This window comes from Oryx dammah, unplaced genomic scaffold (assembly GCF_014754425.2).
Source record: "Oryx dammah isolate SB20612 unplaced genomic scaffold, SCBI_Odam_1.1 HiC_scaffold_27, whole genome shotgun sequence".
NCBI classification, from domain to species: Eukaryota; Metazoa; Chordata; class Mammalia; order Artiodactyla; family Bovidae; genus Oryx; species Oryx dammah.
The window spans coordinates 102,305,150-102,317,952 of NW_024070211.1; positions in this window are offsets into that span (position 1 = coordinate 102,305,150).

Here is a 12,803-nt window from a genome sequence, read left to right on the forward strand (position 1 = left end):
GATCAGGAAAGATATACAGGGAGTCAAGGGTATAATTTTAAATAAAATAGTCATGAAAAGCTTTTCTGAGAAGTTGATATTTGAAGAAAGACCAGAAAGAAATGATGGAATGAGTCATGTGGCTATTTTGGAGAAAAGCATTCCAGGAAAGGCAAATGAATAGGCACTAAGGCAGGAGAATGTCTGACATTTTTCAAGAAAACCTTGAGGGGGCCAGGGTGCTTGGCATGAGGGAGGAGACAGAGGAGCCTGGGGGATAAGGTCAGAAAGGACATCGGGAGTCCAAGCTTCAAAACCTTTTAGGTCATTGTAAGCTCTTTGGCTTAACCACTGAGAAAGAAATAGAAAAATCACTGGAGAGGTTTAATGAAGAAAACACCCAAGAAATAAGAAAATCAATGCCTCCAAGTGTTTCTGTTGAAGTATTCTGACAACAGAATAAAGTCAAATAGCTTCAAAAAGAGACTAAACATCCTTCACCAAAGACAGCAATGAAACGGGCATCTGTAATGTGGATTATGGAGCATACTGTGATTTGTACTGTGTATCTGGTTAAGTTAGAAACTGTGTTTCCCAAACCCCTTTCTCTAGTGTGACTGCCCAATATACCTGACCACAAGGGGAGTAGGTGCAAGACCTGGAAGGTGGAAGGAGAGCAGTCCAGTAGTCATTACTCTGTGAGGATCTCATCGTCAGATGCTGTGGTAGACGGGTGCAGAGGTACCGAGCAGACTTCAGCCGGATCTAACTCTCCTCCATTCCCCATCTGGCATCTTCCTGGTCACTAGTCCTGTTACCCAACAGTGGCTGGAGTCACCGAGCACTTCACTGTGAGGCCACAGAAGTGGTGAGGTAATAAGTGCCTAGAGATTCCCACCCCAGCTTGCCCTTGGCAGTCCTACCTGGTAGCTGAAATGCATGTTATCTCAGATTGATTCTCTGCTCTGATGATCCAGCTATCCTTCCTTTACTTCCACAGCTCCTTCTGCAATAGTGGAAGGCCTAATTTTTATGATGAATCCTTTATCCCATAACAGTCATTAGTGACTCTGCTCCTGTGCCTGAACTTGCCCAATCTCGCCCATCTACAGAAAACTGTCCATTTATTTTGACATTTGATAGGTTTGGGTGAACTCCGGGAGTTGGTGATGGACAGGGAAGCCTGGCGTGCTGTGATTCATGGGGTCGCAAAGAGTCGGACACGACTTAGTGACTGAACTGAACTGAACTGAACTGAAACTTAGCTAAAATTAGCAAGTTTGGGAAAATTTGTAAAGTAAAGTTAAATCCTTTGCAGGACGTGTTTGGTTCAAGCCAATAATATTTTAAGACTTTTTCAGAAAGGCTTTCTCTGCAGCAGACGGAATGTGGTTTTATAGGCTGATCCAAGGTTTAAGAATAACATCTAATCCCAAATTCTGCTTCCGAATGCTGTCAATTTGGAAAATGAGAGCAGATGTTGACAGAGATGTATTTGCCAATCTGATGCCTCAGCAAACACTTTGAAGGAAAGACAGTGTGAGACTACATTGAATAAATATCCTCTTTTAAATTTATTTAAAAAACCCTTTTGGCTGTATACCCTAAAGGTGACATCTCTCAGATGACGACTACAAAAGGGTGTTGTCAGTAAAACATAGCAAAGTTTTTGTACTTTAGTATCACAGCTACAACCTAAGAAACCCACATTAAAGAGAATCTTTCTGCATGCTTCCGTTTGAAATGTAAATGAATGTCTGATTTATTCATCAGTGATTCCAGACTTCAGAGTTTCTCCTTTCTAAACGTATTGAGTGCATTCAAGTTGCAGCTCAAAGAGCTTATAGCTGGTATGTCTGAGTAAGAGATGTGTAGATACCCTTTGGAAAAAAAAAAAAAAAAGTTGTGTGGCACCATCTTGATTTTTATTCAAGCAAAACTCCCATTTAATCTGAATTTGCACTGTTTGTACAACTCAGTGTTTGGACTTTGTGAAATGCAGAATGTCTGCAGAAGAGCAAGAGTCTTCAACAAATTAAAGATTAAAAAGAAAAGTCTTATGTTACTTGTTAAGTATTGATCCAAAGTCAACAACAACTTTTTGAGTTAATATACTTCAGAAATTCTCTATTACAATGCTTTATTAATCTTCCTGGCCATCCCGTGCACTGGCTTTACAGCATATGGACATTCGGAGAGAGTAAATCACGTGCATATTCTTAACACCAGTGAGGGGCAGAGCTACTACGTGCCTGCGTGCATGCTCAGTCAATTCGCGTGACTGAGTCATGTCCAACTCTTTGTAACCCTAAGCACTGTAGCCTGCTATGCTCTTCTGTCCATGGGAGTCTCTAGATAAGAATACTGGAGTGGGTTGCCATTTCCTCCTCCAGGGGATCTTCCTGACCTAGGGATGGAACCTGCAACTCCTGTGTCTCTTGCATTGAAGGCAGATTCTTCCTGTGTCTCTTGCATTGAAGGCAGATTCTTACGCTGGCATACTGACTACCAATGAGAATTCCTTTCTTCAATCTCTGTCATAGTAGTGTGTAAATAACACTACTGACCCCAATATTTATTTCTCATTTAATCCTTACCAGAAATGTGATAATTCTCCTATCCTCAATCATGAGTACTGAATAATTAACTTCTACTTGAGTGGTTTCATATTAAATTTTATTTAAATTTCTTTTCTAATTCCATTAAGGAGTACAAAGAACTTAAGCCAGAGGATTCCACATGCACCCTTTGGAAACTTGGCAACATTGGGTGAGTGACTCTCTAAGCTTCATTCTTCTCATCCACAAAAATAGCAGCCAGATCACCTTACCCCAAGATTGCAGTGAGGGTCAAATGCAGTCAGATATTCAATAAGGATTAGATTCACTTCCTTTCCTAAAGGTTTCAGAAAATAGCACTAGTTGGGATACATTATTTGGTTTGGATAGTTTCAGCAAATACTTAAAAAAAAAGAATCTTTGATAAAATTACCCTATGTAAGCCACAGTATATTTTACAAGCTTCTAATATAGAATAAAGTCTGGACCAGTGGGGTACAATGCTTTCTAACTGCTGGTTAATCTCCACAGATTAACCAGTTACAACCAGTTCTCCAGGGGAGAAATGGGGAAGGGGGAGAGGAGATGAGATGGTTTTGGAATCATTGTATCTTAGGTATCTTCCAACTTGGGCTCACATTTGTAAGAGCTGACATGGGCCCAAAAAGAATGACTCTATTATGCCAAGACTGTACTACTTTTTAATTTTTTAAATCAATCTCAAATGTTGTCATGTATGTATATATTTCACTTTTAAAAGAAGATTTTAGCTTGTCATGAAATAGCATAAACCAAAATACTACTAGTCTTTTTTTAACAGCTGGGAATCAAATTTAGCTGGAGATAAATATACCAGTTGTGAATCCCATACTTAAGATTAGTGGTCTTAAATACAACACTTTATTAAAAACCTTACTTTTCTACTAACTTTTTATTCTATTATTATAGCTCTTGCTTAATATAGTTAGTTTTAGGATGTCACTACCATTTAGTAATTTATATCAAGTTTTCCAACATTTCACTGATTTATTGACCTATGATCATAGTATGCTATTAGTTAGATATCTAGACTTCCTTCTTCAAAGTTTTATTTTCTTCCTGCAGTTACTTATATTTAACTTGCTTTAAAAAGAAATCATCAACAAAACAAAAGTCTATGGAATGGGAGAAAATATTTGCAAATGATGTAATTGACAAGGAGTTAATTTCCAAAATATACAAACAGTTTACACAATTCAATATCACAAAAACAAATGACTCAATCAAAAATGCTCAGAGACCTAAAAAGACATTTCTCCAAGGAGGACACACAGGTACACGAAAAGATGTTCAACATCACTAGTTACTAGAGAAGCATAAATCAAATCCACCCCACAATGTAGTATCACCTCACATCAGTCAGAATGCCTACCATCAAAAGTCTACAGATAATAAAGGCTGGACAGAGCATGAAAAAAAGGAACCTCTCCTAGGCTATTGGAATGCCAACTGGTGCAGTCACTACAGAAAGCAGTATGGAGACTCCTCAAAACAGTATGGAGATTTATGGAGGTTTCTGAGAATAGCGTTTAGAGTTCCTAAAAATAGAGCAATCCCACTCTAGGATTTTTCCAGAAAAGGACATACATCTGGAAAAGATGAAAATTCTAATTTGAAAAGATACATTACTCCAGTGTTCACAGCAGCAGTACTTACAATAGCCAAGACATGGAAACTTGAGTGCCCATCAACAGATGATTGGTTTAAAGAGATGTGGTATATATATTAATACAATGGAATATTAATCAGACATAAAAAGAATGAAATATTGTCATTTGCAATAATATGGATATACATAGAGAAAATTATACTAAATGAAAATATTATATATCATTTATAGAATATAAAAAATAATACAAATGAATCTATATATGAAACAGAAATGGATTCACAGACACAGAAAACAAACTTATGGTTATCAAAGAGGAAAGTTAAGAGGAGAGCAATAAATTAGGAATATGGAATTAACAGATACAAACTACAATAACAGATAAGCAACAAGGATTTGCTATAGAGCACAGGGAATAATATTCAGTAACTTGCAATAACCTATAATGGAAAATAATCTGAAAAGAATATATATGTCATACTAAAGTACTTCGTTATACACCTGAAAATAACACAATGCTGTAAGTCAACTACACTTCAATTAAAAAAATAAAATACCTAATTTGCTTTAGACATTCAAGTAACTGAGGTAAAAGGAAATCTTTTCTGCATTTTGGATTTTCTTCTGACTTCAATTACCATTCTTTATTCAGGGTGCATGTGGAGATTTTTGTTTTTGTTTAGCAAAGGTTGGAGAAGGCAATGGCAACCCACTTCAGTACTCTTGCCTGGAAAATCCCATGGGTGAAGGAGCCTGGTAGGCTGCAGTCCATGGGGTTACTAAGAGTCGGACATGACTGAGCGACTTCACTTCCACTTTTCACTTTCATGCGTTGGAGAAGGAAATGGCAACCCACTCCAGTGCTCTTGCCTGGAGAATCCCAGGGATCGGGGAGCCTGAGGGCTGCTGTCTATGGGGTCACACAGAGTCGGACACGACTGAAGCTACTCAGCAGCAGTAGCAGCAGCAGGAAGTATGTGGGACTTTGTTTTCATTGTTTTTATTTGTGGGTAGTTTGGGTTTGGGGGGACAACTTTCTCAGGAAAGAATCTGAAACCAGCGCTGCTTAGAAGCCCCTGAGAATGGATACTGAGGTGTGACTGCATCAAATCTATTGGGGCATTAATTTTTCAATTATTTAATGAATTTCCCATTTTAATGGCTCTGAAAACCCCTGTTGGGCTTAAAGCTCAACATTCAGAAAACTAAGATCATGGCATCTGGTCCCATCACTTCATGGCAAATAGATGGGGAAACAGGGGAAACAGTGGCAGACTTTATTTTTGGGGGCTCCAAATTCACTGCAGATGGTGAGTGCAGCCATGAAATTAAAAGAAGCTTACTCCTTGAGAGAAAAGTTATGACCAACCTGCTGCTGCTTCTGCTAAGTCGCTTTAGTCGTGTCTGACTCTGTGCAACCCCATAGACGGCAGCCCACCAGGCTCCCCCGTCCCTGGGATTCCCCAGGCAAGAACACTGGAGTGGGTTGCCATAGCCTTCTCTAAAGCATGAAGGTGAAAAGTGAAAGTGAAGTTGCTCAGTTGTGTCCGACTCTTCGTGACCCCATGGACTGTAGCCTACCAGGCTCCTCCGTCCATGCGATTTTCCAGGCAAGAGTACTAGAGTGGATTGCCATAGCCTTCTCCAAATGACCAACCTAGACAGCATATTAAAAAGCAGAGACATTACTTTGTGAACAAAGGTCCGTCTAGTCAAGGCTATGGCTTTTCCAGTGGTCATGTATGGATGTGAGCGTTGGACTGTGAAGAAAGCTGAGCACCGAAGAATTGATGCTTTTGAACTGTGGTGTTGGAGAAGACTCTTGAGAGTCCCTTGGACTGCAAGGAGATCAACCAGTCAATCCTAAAGGAAATCAGTCCTGAATATTCACTGGAAGGACTAATGTTGAAGTTGAAACTCCAATACTTTGGCCACATGATGTGAAGAGCTGACTCACTTGAAAAGATTGAAGGCTGGAGAAGAAGGGAACGACAGAGGATGAGATGGTGGGATGGCATCACTGACTCAATGGACATGAGTTTGAGTAAGCTCCGAGTTGGTGATGGCCAGGGAGGCCTGGCATACTGCAGTTCATAGAGTCACAAAGAGTCAGACATGACTGAGTAACTGAACTGAACTGAACTAAAAACCCCTATCAAAACAAGTAACATGAGCCTACACTCACAGAGTATCTATTAGTCAATAGGCACTGCTTTCTTTGTCTTGACGTATATCAACTCCTCCTTACCACAATGCCAGTAGTAGGTAGTTACTGCTGCTGCTGCTGCTGCTGCTGCTGCTGCTAAGTCGCTTCAGTCGTGTCCGATTCTGTGTGACCCTATAGACGGCAGCCCACCAGGCTCCCCAGTCCCTGGGATTCTCCAGGCAAGAACACTGGAGTGGGTTTCCATTTCCGTCTCCAATGCATGAAAGTGAAAAGTGAAAGTGAAGTTGCTCAGTCGTGTCCGACTCTGACACCCCATGAACTGCAGCCTACCAGGCTCCTCTGCCCATGGGATTTTCCAGGCAAGAGTACTATTACCCACTTATTCTATACACAAAGAAACAGGCACAAAGCTAAGTCACTTGCCAGAGGACACACACGGAAGTCACAGAGCCAGGATTCAAGCCTGGGAGTGCAGCTTCAAAGCCTCGTGCTTCTGTGAAAAACAAAACAAGTTTAAAAATCCTTGGTTCTATACTGAGTTGGCCAAAAAGTTTGTTTGGGTCTCTCCGCAAGATATTTTATTTCACTAAAAAAAAAAAATGTATAATGTCTTTGAAAATGTTTCAAAATTTTAAGTATATTCTAAATAAAGTGTTTTTGAACTGTTTTCACTTTAACCAAACATTCTGAATATACACTACTGTCCAACAGAAGTACACTTTAATTTACCATGCACAAGTGTGTTAAATTTGAGGATTATCTAGATGTTCAACTTTTAGGCTGAATGATTAAAACAAAACTTGCTGTTTGTTACTTGTTTCTCATCTCAGAATTTTGCAGGCATAATTTCAGATATGTTAAAAAAAAACTTAGCCTTCATATTGAACGAAAATTCTATGGGAAAATAAAGAAGTAAAAACTGATGAAAGCAAATCTGAAAAAAATGGTATAGATGATCTTATTTACAAAGCATAAATAGAAACACAGAGATAGAGAACAAACATACAGATACCAATGGGTAAAGGTGGGGCTGGGATGAATTGGGAGACTGGAATTGACATATATACACTATTGACACTGTGTATAAAATGGATAACTGCTGAGACCCTACTGTGTGACACAGGGAACTCTACTGAATGCTTGATGGTGACCTAAATGGGAATGAAATTTAAAAAGTGGGGATACCTGTATGCGTATGGTAGATTCACTTTCCTATGCAGTAGAAACTAACATAACACTGTAATACAACCATACTCCAATACAAATTTTTTAAAAAAAGAGATTCATGAATGCATAGCTATCTAGCTAGGTAGTAGAGAAAAAAGGAAGAAAGAGAGAGAGAAAGGAAGGAAAGAAGGAAGAATCCAATCATTTGTGTACCAGAGACTAACTCAGGTGTATCATATACCTGGTGTTTGGGCAGGCTAAACACTCCATGTTCTTTCCCACAAAGAATAGGCACACTGCAGATAGCATCACTTTTTCCCTCCTCAAACACAGTTCCACTCAGTGAGGGACCAGAAAAAGATCTGAGAGACACTGGAGAAAAGATTCACTCTAATACTCATTCCTTAATTGCCAGAATAATCTCCACAAGCATTTAACAACCACTGTTCTGAAATGGCAACCCACTCCAGTGTTCTTGCCTGGAGAATCCCAGGGATGGGGGAGCCTGGTGGGCTACCATCTATGGGGTCACACAGAGTCAGACACAACTGTAGCGACTTAGCAGCAGCAGCAGCAGTCCTTGAAATGTTTACTCTTTCTCTTTTTCTTTCATGTATATATTCAATACACATATACTCTTAATCCTTCACCTATACTTCTATTGCACATATGAAAAAAGAGTCTCCGAGAAGTTTTACTGCAGTGAATTTGCCCAAGGTTGCCCTACTAATTAAGCTTACTAATAACTAACCTTTATTGTACCATTTATGTATTCTGATTATTAATACATAATAATGCCTTCAAAAAAAGTCTAACTTCAAACTATAATATGGTTTATGTCCTAGAAAAATTTGACATGGAAAAATGACCTTATTAATATGTATAGAAACACATTAATTTTATTTCTTGATATCCTGCAGTTTTAATAGTTTTAAAAGTTCTAATTCATGACCTTGAGTAAAATACATATCAGAGTTAATGAAATTATACCGCTTTTTTTTCCTTTTTTTGCCCAGTTAGTCAGTAATTAAGAACATGCTTTAGTTTTTAACATCATAAAAGTGAATAAGTAACCACAAAATCTAAAAATCTCTTCTCAGACAGTTAACTCATTTCATAGATATAAAGGGATTCATTAATTAATTGTAGATTAAGGTTTGCCTTGCATGTTATCAATGATTTAATGTTCTATGATTCAGTAGTTAGATAATATAATTACAATATATTAAAGTCTTTTTTATCATTACAGAATTTAGTGGATAAATTGGAAGAAAATTGTCTAAAACTTTATAGTGTCATGAGAATTTGATGGTGAAGGGACAGAGAGAAGATAGACAAGGAGAAGCAGCAACAATTACAAGGAATCTGGACTATACCAATGTAGCTCCAGAAAAGAAAAAAATTTTTAGCTCCAGGGACACTCGCATTTTCAAAGGCCATCCCCCTCAAATGGAGTCCCTCTGGTGAAAGCAGAGTGAAGTCTACCCTGAGGACAACCCCCACCTGCTGACTTCTTACAGCCCTTGTGTCCTATCTTCAGGATCCACACTTTGACATTCACTATTAGCTCTGAAAATCTCCAATTTCAAATCTAGTAAACAAGAAGAATGTCAAGGAAGCTGTGAAGAAGGTCCTCATCTGCATTCAGATTCTGACACTGAGGACCCCTGAAGTTATACTGAGAAGCATCACGAAACCGCCTCTGCACAACAGGGACCGTTTCTTTGAATCTTACCTTGAGACATGCCCAGAATAGACGTGTACATCTGCAGGATCCATAAACAATTTAAGACAATAATTGTGGACATCATGCTCTGATTACTTCCATTTCTACAGTGAGAGAGGAATGAATCCTGGGTCCCTCTTATGAGCAATTTAAAGAGCAAGGGTCATGCACATACTCTGTATACAAATATTGGCTCTGTGTACAGATATTGGCTATTTTACTTCCATGAAGTAAAAGGAAGAGCGAATAAAAAGAAGAAACAAAGAAGAACACAGGGTGAGAACGGTGCCTCAGAAAATCAATTCCAAGACAAGCACTATCAGGTCCAAGGAACAAACAAACGGGAAATTTGAAATTCTAGAATAAGTTTACTTATACCAATAGCATCCATGTTTTGCTTAAATGAAAAGTTGTCTATGTACACTGCAAATGACAAGAAAGAAAGAGCATGGGCACTGAAATCAGAGGCCGGGGCTTGAATCTCGTATCTATCACTGATGAGCTTCATGACATTGGGGAAGTTATCTTTCTAAACTTTAGTTTTCATACATGTAAAATGGGTATAACAATATGAATCTGAAAGTCTTCTTGAGAGAATAGAACATGTACGTGAGGTGCCAAGGAGCTAAGCACAGAATAGGCTTGTAGCCAACACCGCTTGACAAGGAGAATTTCCCACTGATGCTGAGTAACCCAGAATGCACTGGTATGCTCAAACATCTGCCTCTGGTGAGCTTAGTGGGCTCAAGACTTCCCAGTGATAGCCAGTTTAGAGGCTTTCTCCTCATGGAATCCAGGTAATACAAGTGGTCTATAGTCATACACTACCCAAGCGACTGAACAGCTTGTCTTAGCTAACGTAAAATGGATGACAGTATTTCACATCTCTTATTATCAGAAAATGTTTCTGAGGATAGGCACTGCCTGTGGTACCTAAGCAGTAGCATCTATCTACACCATATTCTATACTGCACTTAGCATAATGCATATGTGAACATTTCTTCTAACGAGCCACAGTTTCTATGCTCTAGCAACAGCAGGGTATCTAAAAGAGAGCTGTAGCTTCAATAAAATAAATTGTGTTCCTATTTGTTTGACAGTAATCACTCAGGAGTTAAGAATCGGTTTCTGCTTAATAATGTTTTATTTTTAAATTTGGAATCCCTTTATAGTTAAAAAGTTGTAGCAGGAGACAGAGAGTCAAAAACCTTGGCTTAATTTCATTCCTATTACCTAGGCAGCTTTCCATACATAAAGCTCTGAGATAGGTGCCACAAGTTATTTAGATAATTTGAATGCACACCCACCAATGCTGGGTTACAATCTAGTTGAAGAACGGGGTTGGGGGTAATATGGCAAGCACATAATTATAAAGCATAATATGGTAAATTCTTACCGATTGGAACTACAGAAGTTAGACAAATGCTAATCTCTCACAGTCCATGGCCACCAGTAGCTACAGTCTCTCCTCATACTTGGATTTGGTCTCAGAAATCTTGCCAACACAATTCACTGTCAAGCCAACAACCTTGATCAGAGTCAATAATCTATTTAGTATCCCTAAATCATGATATTGCTGATTCTTGCTGGAAATACACAAATGACCTAAGAGAATTGATTCATTCATTAGTAGTTGTTGGGATATTAACATTCCTTCTTTGGACAGAGAGGTCCAACATTACTTAGGAGAAAATAAGAGCTTTCATAAGGATGAAGAACTAATATATCTTGATTATTACCAAGGTGAGTAATGATCAGAAGTGGAAACAAAAATTGGTGGACTAAGGTTACTGCAAAATAGACACAAAGGCATTTAAACAGAACATTGTCAAGAATAGAATGAAAGCAAACTGAAGGATTCTCTGGGCTACTTCTGAACCATTGGCCATTGTTTGTAAATCCCTGACCTGTGACCTAAATATTAAAGATATGGGAACAAAATTATCAATGCAAATCTTTACACGTGATAGCACAGTTGACAACTCTGACCCACAGGAAGTCCTTAGTAGAGTTCCAGGGACCAGAAGTAAATTCATCACTTTGCCAGAGGCAGCACCTAACTATTAAAACTGGTAAATAGACTTTCAGGCCAAGTTACAGCTCTGGAAATCCAGCAAAAGTTGTGTGTGCTGTGCTAAGTTGCTTCAGTGGTGTCTGACTCTTTGCAATCCTATGGACTGAAGCCCACCAGGCTCCTCCCTCCATGGGATTCACCAGGCAAGAATACTGGAGGTGGGTTGCCATGCTCTTCTCCAGGGGATCTTCGTGATCCAGGGATTGAACACACATCTCCTGTGTCCTCCGCATTGACAGGCAGGTTCTTTGCCACTAACACCACATGGGAAGCCCGGAAATCTAGCAAAAGTTAGAGGGAGATAATAGGAACTTAGCAAATTAATGAAGTGTATAACATTATGGAGCTAGAAGTTTCAATTGCCTCAGTAGTTGTCTATAGTGACGCATTTCAGAATTAAATAGGAAACTAATTTTTATCTTTTTTCCGACTTGATAGAATGAAGAATATTGTGAATAATGGTTGCTGTTGTTCAGCTGCGCAGTCGTGTTTGACTGTTTGTGACCTCATGGACTGCAGCATGCCAGGATGCCCAGTCCTTCACTATCTCCGGGAGTTTGCCCAAGCTCATGTTCATTGACTCCATGATGCCATCCAACCATTTCATCCTCTGTCATCCTCTTCTCCTGCTTTCAATCTTTCCTAGAATCAGGGTCTTTTCCAATGAGTTGGCTCTTCACATCAGGAGGCCAAAGTATTGGAGGTTCTACTTCAGATTCAGTCCTTGCAATGAATATTCAGGATTCAGGGTTGATTTCCTTTAGAATTGACTGGTTTGATCTCCTTGCTATCTAAGGAACTCTCAAGAGTCTTCTCTAGCACCACAGATTGAAAGTATCAATTCTTCGGTGCTCAGCCTTCTTTATGGTCCAACTCTCACATTCATGCATGACTACAAGAAAAGTCATAGCCTTGACAATGTGAATAATGGTAAGAATAATAATACTCTTTATAATGTGCATTCAAGCAATCCTTAAAAATACATAATTTTTCTGCCTTCAGTAAATGAAAAGCAAAAAGCTTTGTTGCCTTGTGCCTCTATATACACTATATACAGATATAGATATAGTTTATAACACTTTTCTGTTTTCCTTACTAGAAACTTCCTTTCTAGAGACAGGAGTGTTTTATCCAGAAAATGAAGGTGGTTGGCCCTATGGCTTTTTAAAATTTACTTTTTATTCCTCTATGAATTTTATATCCCAGAAAATTGTTTAAGTATTGTAGAAAAAAATTTCAAACAAGCTAATTTTTGCCAAAGTTTTTATTTGCACTGTAGTGGTATTATTATGGTAAGATTCCCAAAGAGACGCATGAATTTCAGAAAAATTTATGTGACTATTTCCAAGGATTCATTGAACATTCTACATTTTATATGACAGAATCTTGAATAAACTTCTAGAATTTATTTTCTATGAACTTTTTGCTTCTCTAGTAGAGAAATATAGTTACAGATCTCCTCCAAACACATAATAGTTGAAATT